The sequence below is a fragment of the Formica exsecta genome, unplaced genomic scaffold (assembly GCF_003651465.1).
Source record: "Formica exsecta isolate Colony F162 unplaced genomic scaffold, ASM365146v1 scaffold826, whole genome shotgun sequence".
NCBI classification, from domain to species: Eukaryota; Metazoa; Arthropoda; class Insecta; order Hymenoptera; family Formicidae; genus Formica; species Formica exsecta.
Genome location: NW_021853596.1, coordinates 348,138 through 363,567, shown reverse-complemented (window position 1 = coordinate 363,567; position 15,430 = coordinate 348,138). Strand labels below are relative to the sequence as shown.

Here is a 15,430-nt window from a genome sequence, read left to right as displayed (position 1 = left end):
GAGAACAAAACTCGACGCTTTATATTTAATCATATATAACGAAATAAACAAAAAATTAATCGCATAATATATCCAATTCTGGTTTCTTCTTTCAACTTAAATAATTGTGTGATTCAAATTATCATTATTAATTCAAACTACTTTTCTTAAAAGTAAGAAACAATATATGTATTCCTCCCGTCATCTTCAAAAATTGTTAATCTTTTTAATTTTATATATGTTGTAATATTCTATAAAAAAAATGTATAATATAATTTATTATTTACCTAAATCGTAGACTCGTGCTCCCGTAAATCCCACTAATGACTGCAGAATCGACAGATTTTTTATACCGTAAAACGTAATCACTGAATTTTCTGAAAAAAAACGAATAAAATTTCAAAAATTAGTAATTAATATAACAAAGCTAATAAAGCTAAAAAAGCTAAATAAAGTTATAAATATAATTTTAAAACTGATAAAATAAAAGCTTTTCCTTCAATCTAACGTTACAGTTACGGCTAAAGCTAAATTAATATAATTAACAATTAACTAATTAATAATTAAAAGCAATTTTCAATTTTAAAATACTTTATACAGAAGAAAAGTACATGTAAAATTGATTCCAAATAAATGAATATATTCAAATTAATAATCAATAATGAGAAGCAAACTCTGTACAAAGAGATTTTTATTTTGTGCCTCATATAATTTCGCAATCAAAAATTTCAATAGACTAAAAAAAAATGAAAACTTTTCATGGAAGTGTTGTTTCGATAATTCAATTTCGAGTTTAATTAATAAAATACGATATTGTTCCAGTATTTTATCAATCGTTCCAGTATTTTATCAATAGTTCATGTTCAAATTTCTATTTTCTGACTTTAATATAAAATTCGGGTGTATATTGTGTGCGATCATCCTCCCGACTGTTTCCGTATTATTAGATACCTTGTGCATTATTCCCGCAACAAAACTGCTGCATTAATTGCCGTAGCGACATTAATCCGGTTTGCTGTTCATGGAAACCATTCGGTTGTTATTTCGTGGCTATGCGCGAATATTGGCTCGCGCGCGCAGAATATCAAATTACGAGTGCGAATAATTAATCGAGCGGTGGAGTCGCGCATCGTTCATGACCGCGGAAACCTGGCTTTTCGCGACTCCCGCGTAAATTTAGGAACTAAAGGCTAGATAATCGAGCGATAAGCTCAAAAAAGTCAACATTTTGATAACATCGGGCAATTTTGATCATATATTTTTAGCGTTTTTTATATTTTATATCGCGCCTGCAATATTGTTAAAAATGGCATTCGTAAATTTCCCAAAGCGATATTCTCTCTCCGAAATGGCCGGTTTCGTATGACAAACGATATTGTTCGCGACTCTATTATTCGCAAAACTAAAACGAAACCGACCACAACTGCTTTCAATCAATCGTCCTCCCGGCGTTATCTAGATTACAGCCAAGTTTTCGTTTCATCAATACCGCGAGAACCGTAAACGAAAGACCACGACAAACGAATTTGTAAGAGCAAAAAGCGATTCTAAGAAAATATATCTTTCTAAATATAAATATTTATTCCAAGAAGAATGACAAAATAATAAAATCAATGCACAACACATGTATAATTTTTATTTCTGATTATTAAGCTATATGTCAAGTATTGATGCGATAGTGATAGAATACCCCGTATGCGCCGAACTGGCACCATCCAAAAGGGCGATCATCGTCACGGAACACAAAAGTCACCCTCATCACAGTCGCGTAACAGCTTTTACGATGCTCGGAGAAAGGAAAGAAAGAAATGATGTGACGTCATGGCGGAAATAGAAATTAGGGAGCTCACGGAGCGAATCACCCCAGAACTTGTCTCCTAAACTACTGCCGTTCTTAAATCTTTGCAGGAACGATAGCGCGGTTCGTAAACGTTAATGCAGTTAAAGCGTTTTGGTCGTTGAGAGAGTAAATGAAAGTGGAGCATCTGTCTGTGTGCGTATATATAACACACACTTGCTTCAAAAGTGAGTTTCTGATTTATGATATCGCCCGTTCTAGAACGAGTTTTTTCCGAACATTAATATCGATTGATGATGCAGGACCATCGCGCGATTCACTGCCGATGTCTCTTAAATCGGTTTAAATATATCGAGGCGACACATGAAGTGTTCAATCACTAGAGACTTGTGTCAAAAAAAGCTGACAAATGTTATGCTACAGCATTCATGTATTGCTGAATGCAGTGTCGTTTCATATTAATTTGTTTTATGGGATACCCTATATAGCAAAATCATTGTATATATGTTGCGTTTTAAAACAGATATTCTAAAAAATTGTGCTCCATAATATTTTTTAAATAAATAACTTTCTGTTTTAATAGAGTCGTATGTTCTAATATACACAGAATATCGCATTTAACACAACTGCATAAATTTTATATTTAATTCTGTTTCAACATTTTCTTAAAGAAATCTTAATAAATTTACAACATAAATAAATGTATTATTTATTTATAAATTATTTTACTAAGGCTGGGTTGTTCCAACCTCTAGGTAAACTTACCTGACGGTTAAAAGCATACATTAGTGTGCTAGAGGTTGGAACAATCCGGCCTAAATGTTTAAAATATATGATATATAGTATAATAAAAATTTTTTCTGTTTCAATAATTTCTTTTCTTCTTTTTTAATTCTCAGTTTATTCGACAATATTTGATAAAAGTTAAAAAAGCCCTGGAAAAGTGCATTATTATTATATATATTCCAAATATCGCATACATTGTCAATTCATTTATGCAACGCTTGTTTAATCAAATTGCATGTACACATAAATATGCGCAACTACATTAAAGTGAATTAGCCAAGCTATCAAACAATGTTTCATATTTGATATCTTAAAATACTATAATGCGCTACGAATGGTTTTTCCATTCAATTATCTTTTTGATTGTTATTATCGGCATTAATTCCAATAAATTATACAATATGATGTATATGTTTATGTAAATAAATATTGTATCAAAATATTGTCAATAAAAAACAATGAAAAAACATTGATTTCTCAGGGCGTGTACCCGCGCTTTTTCGGGAATTCAAATAAAATTCTACTTTCAGCAGCCAAAAGAAATAGTTTAAAACTAAAGTTTTATCAAAACATAAAGTTCTTAAAATTTATTAAAGAATAATGTTGTCAAATTCTTTTCATAAAGTTTAATACACCAAAATTCTTTAACTTTCTATCTTTAATTATTTTGATACGTGTCCCAATATTTATTATTAATGAAAAATATAGATTGACAAAAAATTGTATAATAACATAAACACCCAATATAACTGTTGTAAGACAAGATCGGAGCATGTCATGTCGGCGATCGGTAAATTCTCAACGGTGACTTATAACGTCTACTAGCATCGCGGCGCCGTTTTCTTCTTCGCTAGTTCTCCTTGTCAAGAAATCGAGCTTTGTCGCTAAATCGAATTCGACGAACGCGACTCGCAGTGTTATAAACTGCCGAGTCAGTTCTCTGAGGGAATATCTTTTCGACAATTTGTATTCTTCTTACTTCGACCAGTATATCAAACTAATTTTGATAAACTAAATTTTTAAAATTAAAAAAAAATTATTTTCTTTTTAAGTAAACAAATACACACCAATTTTTAAACAATTAATTTTATTTGGTAACAAAATAAACTATATTATTAGGTTAATTATATAGTTTACTTTGTTACTAAATAAAATTGATTATATCTCATTTAAATTATTTTCTTCAAAAATTATAATTAATTTTCTTTGTATTTATATATGTATATTTTTTTATTTTATTACCATCCAAAAAATTATCACCCAAAGAAGAAAGGAAAAAAAGAATATAATAAGACGCGTCTCTGTTCTGTGAAAAGGAGAAATTTTAGTAATCTCTATTATAAAAGGCACGAAATGAATTCTCATGCATCCCATGGAGAATCTTTCGCTTCTTCAATAACTAACTGTCTGAATCGGTTGAGATCGGCCCGAGAGAACTATGGCGAGAGCCGTAGAATTCTAAGCAGTCTCTTAAATTTATTCAGCTTACCTTGTAGATAACAGGCAAGTTATAAAGTTATCGAATTATAACCGGGGAATAACGTTTACACTAATACTACTACTAGAAACGAAACGAAGTTTTCAGAAACGATATAATCGAGGGACGATTCACCCATGAGGGAATGTAAGTAGGCGATAATAGAGGAGGCAAATGGGAGAGCAAGCTCCGCAGAGAATAAAGGATTCTCCGAAACTAGTCTTATTAAGGGTTTCGCAGCAAAATTTTCATATATAATTCATCGCGTTAATTCCCGAAGGAGAGAAGAGAGAAAGTAATGAAGAAGTAAATTTGCTTAAAAGAAACTTTGTTTTGTTTTAAAAGAACTTTGTCTTATATTATCGTAATGTTTTATTTAAGAAAGGAAAACGAACAGATCATAATTTCTAATAAATTTTTAACAAACTTTAAATTTTTAGTTGAAAAAGATTACTTAAAGATACACGAATATACATATTTTATAAAACAATTCTGCACAATTTATTATTATATAATAGTACTTTTTTATATTTTATTTTGTTCAATAAAAACATAAAAATATTTTGATCATACAGCTTTCAGCATGATAAGTAATTAATATAACAAAGCTAATAAATCTAAAAAAGCTAAATAAAGTTATAAATATAATTTTAAAACTGATAAAATAAAAGCTTTTCCTTCAATCTAACGTTACAGTTACGGCTAAAGCTAAATTAATATAATTAACAATTAACTAATTAATAATTAAAAGCAATTTTCAATTTTAAAATACTTTATACAGAAGAAAAGTACATGTAAAATTGATTCCAAATAAATGAATATATTCAAATTAATAATCAATAATGAGAAGCAAACTCTGTACAAAGAGATTTTTATTTTGTGCCTCATATAATTTCGCAATCAAAAATTTCAATAGACTAAAAAAAAATGAAAACTTTTCATGGAAGTGTTGTTTCGATAATTCAATTTCGAGTTTAATTAATAAAATACGATATTGTTCCAGTATTTTATCAATCGTTCCAGTATTTTATCAATAGTTCATGTTCAAATTTCTATTTTCTGACTTTAATATAAAATTCGGGTGTATATTGTGTGCGATCATCCTCCCGACTGTTTCCGTATTATTAGATACCTTGTGCATTATTCCCGCAACAAAACTGCTGCATTAATTGCCGTAGCGACATTAATCCGGTTTGCTGTTCATGGAAACCATTCGGTTGTTATTTCGTGGCTATGCGCGAATATTGGCTCGCGCGCGCAGAATATCAAATTACGAGTGCGAATAATTAATCGAGCGGTGGAGTCGCGCATCGTTCATGACCGCGGAAACCTGGCTTTTCGCGACTCCCGCGTAAATTTAGGAACTAAAGGCTAGATAATCGAGCGATAAGCTCAAAAAAGTCAACATTTTGATAACATCGGGCAATTTTGATCATATATTTTTAGCGTTTTTTATATTTTATATCGCGCCTGCAATATTGTTAAAAATGGCATTCGTAAATTTCCCAAAGCGATATTCTCTCTCCGAAATGGCCGGTTTCGTATGACAAACGATATTGTTCGCGACTCTATTATTCGCAAAACTAAAACGAAACCGACCACAACTGCTTTCAATCAATCGTCCTCCCGGCGTTATCTAGATTACAGCCAAGTTTTCGTTTCATCAATACCGCGAGGACCGTAAACGAAAGACCACGACAAACGAATTTGTAAGAGCAAAAAGCGATTCTAAGAAAATATATCTTTCTAAATATAAATATTTATTCCAAGAAGAATGACAAAATAATAAAATCAATGCACAACACATGTATAATTTTTATTTCTGATTATTAAGCTATATGTCAAGTATTGATGCGATAGTGATAGAATACCCCGTATGCGCCGAACTGGCACCATCCAAAAGGGCGATCATCGTCACGGAACACAAAAGTCACCCTCATCACAGTCGCGTAACAGCTTTTACGATGCTCGGAGAAAGGAAAGAAAGAAATGATGTGACGTCATGGCGGAAATAGAAATTAGGGAGCTCACGGAGCGAATCACCCCAGAACTTGTCTCCTAAACTACTGCCGTTCTTAAATCTTTGCAGGAACGATAGCGCGGTTCGTAAACGTTAATGCAGTTAAAGCGTTTTGGTCGTTGAGAGAGTAAATGAAAGTGGAGCATCTGTCTGTGTGCGTATATATAACACACACTTGCTTCAAAAGTGAGTTTCTGATTTATGATATCGCCCGTTCTAGAACGAGTTTTTTCCGAACATTAATATCGATTGATGATGCAGGACCATCGCGCGATTCACTGCCGATGTCTCTTAAATCGGTTTAAATATATCGAGGCGACACATGAAGTGTTCAATCACTAGAGACTTGTGTCAAAAAAAGCTGACAAATGTTATGCTACAGCATTCATGTATTGCTGAATGCAGTGTCGTTTCATATTAATTTGTTTTATGGGATACCCTATATAGCAAAATCATTGTATATATGTTGCGTTTTAAAACAGATATTCTAAAAAATTGTGCTCCATAATATTTTTTAAATAAATAACTTTCTGTTTTAATAGAGTCGTATGTTCTAATATACACAGAATATCGCATTTAACACAACTGCATAAATTTTATATTTAATTCTGTTTCAACATTTTCTTAAAGAAATCTTAATAAATTTACAACATAAATAAATGTATTATTTATTTATAAATTATTTTACTAAGGCTGGGTTGTTCCAACCTCTAGGTAAACTTACCTGACGGTTAAAAGCATACATTAGTGTGCTAGAGGTTGGAACAATCCGGCCTAAATGTTTAAAATATATGATATATAGTATAATAAAAATTTTTTCTGTTTCAATAATTTCTTTTCTTCTTTTTTAATTCTCAGTTTATTCGACAATATTTGATAAAAGTTAAAAAAGCCCTGGAAAAGTGCATTATTATTATATATATTCCAAATATCGCATACATTGTCAATTCATTTATGCAACGCTTGTTTAATCAAATTGCATGTACACATAAATATGCGCAACTACATTAAAGTGAATTAGCCAAGCTATCAAACAATGTTTCATATTTGATATCTTAAAATACTATAATGCGCTACGAATGGTTTTTCCATTCAATTATCTTTTTGATTGTTATTATCGGCATTAATTCCAATAAATTATACAATATGATGTATATGTTTATGTAAATAAATATTGTATCAAAATATTGTCAATAAAAAACAATGAAAAAACATTGATTTCTCAGGGCGTGTACCCGCGCTTTTTCGGGAATTCAAATAAAATTCTACTTTCAGCAGCCAAAAGAAATAGTTTAAAACTAAAGTTTTATCAAAACATAAAGTTCTTAAAATTTATTAAAGAATAATGTTGTCAAATTCTTTTCATAAAGTTTAATACACCAAAATTCTTTAACTTTCTATCTTTAATTATTTTGATACGTGTCCCAATATTTATTATTAATGAAAAATATAGATTGACAAAAAATTGTATAATAACATAAACACCCAATATAACTGTTGTAAGACAAGATCGGAGCATGTCATGTCGGCGATCGGTAAATTCTCAACGGTGACTTATAACGTCTACTAGCATCGCGGCGCCGTTTTCTTCTTCGCTAGTTCTCCTTGTCAAGAAATCGAGCTTTGTCGCTAAATCGAATTCGACGAACGCGACTCGCAGTGTTATAAACTGCCGAGTCAGTTCTCTGAGGGAATATCTTTTCGACAATTTGTATTCTTCTTACTTCGACCAGTATATCAAACTAATTTTGATAAACTAAATTTTTAAAATTAAAAAAAAATTATTTTCTTTTTAAGTAAACAAATACACACCAATTTTTAAACAATTAATTTTATTTGGTAACAAAATAAACTATATTATTAGGTTAATTATATAGTTTACTTTGTTACTAAATAAAATTGATTATATCTCATTTAAATTATTTTCTTCAAAAATTATAATTAATTTTCTTTGTATTTATATATGTATATTTTTTTATTTTATTACCATCCAAAAAATTATCACCCAAAGAAGAAAGGAAAAAAAGAATATAATAAGACGCGTCTCTGTTCTGTGAAAAGGAGAAATTTTAGTAATCTCTATTATAAAAGGCACGAAATGAATTCTCATGCATCCCATGGAGAATCTTTCGCTTCTTCAATAACTAACTGTCTGAATCGGTTGAGATCGGCCCGAGAGAACTATGGCGAGAGCCGTAGAATTCTAAGCAGTCTCTTAAATTTATTCAGCTTACCTTGTAGATAACAGGCAAGTTATAAAGTTATCGAATTATAACCGGGGAATAACGTTTACACTAATACTACTACTAGAAACGAAACGAAGTTTTCAGAAACGATATAATCGAGGGACGATTCACCCATGAGGGAATGTAAGTAGGCGATAATAGAGGAGGCAAATGGGAGAGCAAGCTCCGCAGAGAATAAAGGATTCTCCGAAACTAGTCTTATTAAGGGTTTCGCAGCAAAATTTTCATATATAATTCATCGCGTTAATTCCCGAAGGAGAGAAGAGAGAAAGTAATGAAGAAGTAAATTTGCTTAAAAGAAACTTTGTTTTGTTTTAAAAGAACTTTGTCTTATATTATCGTAATGTTTTATTTAAGAAAGGAAAACGAACAGATCATAATTTCTAATAAATTTTTAACAAACTTTAAATTTTTAGTTGAAAAAGATTACTTAAAGATACACGAATATACATATTTTATAAAACAATTCTGCACAATTTATTATTATATAATAGTACTTTTTTATATTTTATTTTGTTCAATAAAAACATAAAAATATTTTGATCATACAGCTTTCAGCATGATAAAAAAATTAATAAAAAATTAATTTTATAATTAAAAAGATATAAAATTTGGTGTAAATTTAAAAAAACTTATTTACTAAATAATTTGTTACCATTTGATTTTTAAGATTTATTAATAATTAATAATTTATTGTTTACATTAGTATGCCTAAATTATATTTTTATTTAAAGAAAAAAGCAGCGATAATTGTGTGTGTCAAATTGACCTGAATCTAAAATGCGAGTCAGTTGCATCGTGACATAAAATATTTATGCAATTGACAATGCATGTTTTCGAAACTTCGCATTTACATAACTGATTAAATTGTCAAATTGTATAAATACGTAAATCGAAAAACAGCAACGTTGCTGCTTTATCAATCCGACATTTTGCTTGATAAACAAATCATTTGCACCGTTTCAGAAATTTTCATTTACAATCGGAAAAAAAATATATATTTTCATATATAAAATTTATACCATTATGAAAAAGATCAACTTAATCTAAATATAAATAATACAATAAATAATGTTGTATATATAATTCGAAACTTTTCTTTCTTTCAGGTCACCCCGTGAACGACGAACGAATATTGATCCGATTCGAGAGGAATGCAGAACGACTTAGGCGCATCGTGATCTGAAATATCCAGGGTGGAATGAGGAGCCCATGTATAACCCCGACGATGAAACCTCCGCGAGTCTCAGCTCCATTACTTCGTCATCACTGTCGTTATTACGTGTGTACGTCTGCCCTTTCTCCACCCTCGTCATGACATCCGGACGAGTCGACTCTCCTCGCTTTTCTTCATGACACACCATCAACGCTATCTAACAATTCTCCGCGCGAGTACATAGACTCATCGTAGCATCCGTCCATGTGCGGGGATCCGAAGCTTGCACGTGTAGATAGTCTCAGTGTACTTATTGCTAGATGAACGATAAATCATTTTGAACGCGGGGATTCATCGTCAACATCACTTTCGCAATTCGTGTCGACTCTCGGTTAATTGACGAGATTCCCGCGCGCGAAATATTTTCTCAACTAAAAGCTATCGCGATTGTAGTGATCAAATTGTACATCGCGAGGTCTCGAGTATTTTTAATTTTACAGATTTTTAATTTACAGATTAATATTTTCGAGTAGGTAAAAAAATATCTCTATTATCTCTAATTTAATAGCATGCATTTTTTCGAAAAAAAAATATTTTCAACATTTTACAATATTTTGCAGAAAAAACAAAATGTATATTTTTATAAAATTTTTAACGCAATATTTGATTTATTAAAAGATACCTACTTTACATAAAAATATTTTATAAAGCTAAAGCTTTATATACACATGTATATATATATTAGAATCCAACACATTTCGTAATGACAATCCAAAACGGTGGTTAATCGCGAATTGTGAGCCAAACCGTGTGTCACATAGGACGTAACGTTAAGATGTCAACAATCGAGCAAACAATCGCTTACGCTTCCGATTGTCCTTAATGGAATTGCTGTTGCGGAGGTATTGGTCTTAAGCGAAGGGGTTAACGCGGTTTCGGGCGATACATCAGACCTTGAATGCGCGCTCTGGCGATTCTGGCGAATCGCCAATTATTTAGGTTAATGGGTTAAAGGGGACGTGTTACCGCGATATCAGTTACCGAAACAAAGCGAGTCGCATTACGCTTGCGAAATACATGCTTCACATTTAATGCAAAATGGAAATCTTGATATTAATTTACACGGATCACTTTCTTTTTGACACGTATTGTAGAAGGTGCATACCTAAATAATACACGCTTTTAATTATGTGGCGCTCTCTTTTCGTCCTTGATATATGCTTTGAAATATTGTAAAAATAAAATTTTTAGCAAAGGGAATTTAATCCTAATGACTTTAATTTTGACATATATTTTTAAGATCATGATTTTCAATAACTTTCAAAAGGCCTTCATCATTATTCATCAGTAAGCTATTCATTTATTCATTTAGAGATTTAAATACGCAAGTCGAATTCATTTGTTTCAAACTTTTTTTTTGTGCAAAAAGTTTCAAAGCATGTATTTTATAGTTTTACTTTATTGTAAAGTAAACACGTGGGCGGGAGAAAGATTCTGTTTCTCTCCCTGCACCCCCATTTCGAAAAAAAAACTAACTTAACTCAAACCTATTTCTGATTTTAAATTAAAATTAGGTTTGTTTTAGGCTAAAATTCTTCGAGAAGAGAGTGCAAAGAGACGTCAATGCGTTTACTTTATAATAGATCACATATAACACAATGTTAAAGCGAATCAATAAGTTTATCTTTATCCGTATGGCTGGAAATTTTTGTAAAGTTACACTTATTTCGAAATTCTTAGCGAAACTAAACAGTAATACTGAAACTTAGCGTGTATTAATTAGTAATGTATCTTCTGCAATATATCAAAAGAAAAGTGATTTTGTGAGCTGTAAGATAATATCAAGATTTACTGATATAACATTAGTGATGATCATATATGAGTTATTATATGATCTCTCCCGACATGACAATGTTAAGTTTTCCTCACAAAATTAAGTCGTTGCGCATCTCCTTCCTATATACTCTTTACCCTAAATTAATATCTTCTTGTTTTACACCCCTTGAATTTATCATATCTTAAATAATAATAATTTTTTAAAAAATTTTATATATTTTCTCTTATATTTTATATATCTTCTCTCTTATATATATAATATAATTTTTAATATCTTTTAATTTAACTTAAAAATAGATTAATATAAAAATTGTTTTCCCCCTTCCTCTCACACACACAATACCATACATAATGACTCTTGCGAGCGTGTTCTCGCGGTGGGTAATAAAATCGAAATTTGTTCCCCAACCTTTTCCCTCCTCATCCCTTCGTAAAGTCATGTTTTCTCTCTCTCTCTTTCTCTCTTTCTCCCTCTGTTGTAAGAACGAGAGGAAAAAAGAGTGCGCGGCAGCGTCCGAAACCGGACCGGTACATTGTCCGAGAGCAAGTCGCATGTCGACCGTGCCGTCTGCGACTATACTTCATAGCTCGCTCGCATGCAAGTTTAATCTTCTGGAAGTAACGCAAATGCGGTAGAATACGAGTACACCGCCACCCTGCTCTCTGCCTCTCTCCCTGAATAATGCATTTATGTGCTCCGCGGATTCGCCGCGCGTCGACTATTCGGGCGTGTCGGAGTGCGACGTATTTCGAGGGCTACCCCGTTAAGTCCCCGTGTTGTGCGCGTGCTCGTGATTGCGATATTTACATCTTGCACGGGAGCGACACGTTAATGTCCCAGAAAGATATACCGACTGCGTCCTGCGGTTTCACACTCGGCGATGTTTCGCGTTTTGCAGATAGGTATGTGAAAGTACGATAATTGCGTCAAGTATCAACTTTCATGAGAGGTGTTTTCGCGCGAAGAGCAGAATTTATATACATATTATCGATATTTGTGCTGGAGTTTTATTTAGAGTTTCTGGAAAATCATGTTTTTAATAAAATAGTTATATTTTTATGCAGTTTAATTCTCTTGCGCGCAAATATAGTTTAAAATATTAATATATTTTTAATAATATATTATATTATATTTTATAAATTTTTTTATTTCTGTTCCTTTCCTTTCTGTTTTCATATTCCTTCTGTAGATGAAAATTATTAATATATAATTAATATATTAATATTAAAATTAAAATTATAATGTTTTCAGATTCCCTCTGTAGATGAAAATTATTAATATATAATTAATATAAAAAGTCATGTTATACTATTTTTCGTAATTATTCGCAAACTATTTATTATTCATTGCCACGAACTGTTTTAAATGGTTCTTAAAATATGATGTTTTTTCAAAAAATATATATTGATGCTATTTGCTTTTTTAAAGCTTAGAATAGTAGCATGATGCATCACCGCGATGACTCGCTTTAGTTGTTATCATATCAAAGCCTGTTCTCGATGGTAATTGAAACTAATTTGCGGTCGCCCTAGAAGAGATGCTCTCATAATTCATGTGGTAAGGGTTAATGCACCATCTGTATAAGCGAAATGTAAATACGAAAACCGTGGATGAAGTAAACTTGAGATATAGTCATCACATTCTCCAATATCGTATATTCCGCAGTATCTATTAAAGTTAAATACAACTTAATTTCAATTCATTTACATTACTGACAAATTTAAATATTAATATACAATATGCAATGAAATACAATTTGATTTAACTTATAAATTTAAAATCAATTTAAAGTATTTAAATACTAAAGCATTCCGCAAATTTTCTCTTTCATTGTAGTTAGATGTGTGAAAAAGATTTGAATTATTTTGACATTTAATTATTCTATAAAGTACAAAAAAATGTTTTAATTTACAAATTTAATTCAATATATAACACATATTATTTAAATTTTTTATTTTAAGTTTATTTTAAATTCGAACATAAATTAAATAATTATTAATTAACCCCTTTTTACAATCAAACCTTCAATAAAATTTTGCGTTTTTTGAAAAATCCTTCTACAAACATTATAGAATTATATTGTCTTTTCTTATAACTTCAATAATCTTGTATTATAATTAAATTTCTCGAGCAAATCGGTGCACACATACACCATTTGCTAGCAAGTAAATATATGACGTAATAGATAGTTAAATTACGATACAAGTTTAATCTTGCGGTTGTTTGATCATGAAGCCCTCCTTGAAGCGACGCCGTATATCGTGAGCTCTGTAGAATTCTGATTTCAGACATCGATCGACTTCTTGTCGTAAGATAGATTGAACTCTCTCGACAAGATTGACTCACAATACTCAGCCCGAAATCCGCCGATACCATGCAAATATTGGAGTCACACGCGACGGTACTTGACCTTTTAAATTACTGTCCTTTCGAAGAATCGTTAAAGAAACACAGTTTAACCAGCGGTCTCATACAAAATAAGAAATAATAAAAAAAAATAATAATTAATAGTAATAATAATAATTAATAATAAAATATTATATAAAATATACTATATATAGGAAATTTATTTATTCAATAAAATTATTACGATGATATTTTCTGCCGCCTCTCTTTGGCGTTTTTCTCTCAAGTAATTCCTCACTTGTAAAACTGTCGATCCAGATCCCTAAAACTCAAAACTAAACGGAACGAATCAATTTTCATTCCAATCAGCTTGTGAAAGAATTCGACACGCCAGGATCAACGTAACGACGACGACGACAACGATGAATGAACGTTCGCCCGTATATCCCCTCGGCTCTCACGCTGTCGTGTAACGTCTTACTTAATTCTCTCGTTAAACGTGTTAAACGTATATAGCACATCCAAGTGGAATGATGTTGAAAGCATGACAAATCGCAGTCCTCCTCCTTGTCTGTTTCGCGAATCAGTCAGAATTGCGAGAGAACGGCGACGTTGAATTCTTAGAAATATTTTTAAGCTTATATTAAATAAGTATCTCGAAACTTTATATATTTTTTCGCGCATGGATTATATAAATTATTTACTTTTATATTTAATTTAAGGCAAAATGTATAAAAACATTTTCTACTGTATACAATAATTTTCTATTTCATCTCGTCGAAGAAATCTAATTCGCGCGTACAATTTAGAATAAAATATTTTTTACGTATACAACCGCCACATAGTATGCATTAATAATGATCGATTTGGCAGACTATATACGTGGATGTATTTGAATATTTCATACTCTCAAGAGGGGAATTCAAGTTTCATCCGCCCAGACAGCACCGTTGCGCTTTTCCTCTCTCTCTCTCTCTCTCTCTCTCTCTCTCTCGAGTCGATGCAAGCTCCATTATTCAAAAGTATCAACGCTGCTTGGCACACGGGACGGGCGGAGCAAATTACGCGCGATTCGTTAGCAGAAAGAGATCGCCGCGCCGGCGAGCCGGTAATTTATAATCGTATAGCTACTCCGTTTTACACATCCGCCCGCCCGCCCGCCACCGGAATTTATCGCACGATAGTTAACACGATTTTCGCGTGTACGGCCTGCTTAATATATTCGTGCGATCTATGTTCTACAATACCGAAATATTCCGTGTCAAGCGAATCAAAAATTTATAGTCCGGCTACTTGTAATACTTAAATAAGATCGTTGAAAATCTCTTTTTCTCACTCTATTTGAGTAGAATTTCATTTTACACACATTTATTTATTCAAAGTAAGAAGTATTTTATTTATATATTATATTAAGAGTGTGTGTATTGTATTACATTCTATTAAGTTATATATATATACACAAATATTGCAGAACTGCTATGGCGGAATTATATGGAAGAAAATTTAGACATAATTTGCATCGGAAGTACTACTATGTACCCTTTTACGAATTAGCTGGTAACATTATGCAGCAAATTTAAAACTTTTTTTCGATTTGAATAAAATTAGACGATTTTAATTAAGAATTTATTATTAAATAAAAGATTCTTAACATTTATAGAATCAATAACATTTTTTTTCATATAATTTTTTTTGTGATCAGTTTACTTTTCCCCTTTCCCTCCCCCCACACACATATTAAAATTATATTAATTTATAAGAAATATATACATTTAGTAGTTTATA

At 31.4% G+C, this 15,430-nt stretch overlaps 1 protein-coding gene across 3 annotated transcripts in view; it reads right to left on the bottom strand.

Moving 5' to 3' along the window:
* LOC115244613 (connectin-like) overlaps window positions 1–15,430 on the bottom strand; it is a 141,075-nt gene that overhangs the window by 101,503 nt on the left and 24,142 nt on the right. Inside the window, exon 2 of one of the 3 annotated variants that reach the window (XM_029822407.1) lies at window positions 267–356. The exons of the other annotated variants lie outside the window; for them this stretch is intronic. The gene's annotated coding sequence lies outside the window, so the exon portion shown is untranslated. The remainder of the gene's footprint in view (window positions 1–266; window positions 357–15,430) is intronic. 3 annotated transcript variants of the gene reach the window in all.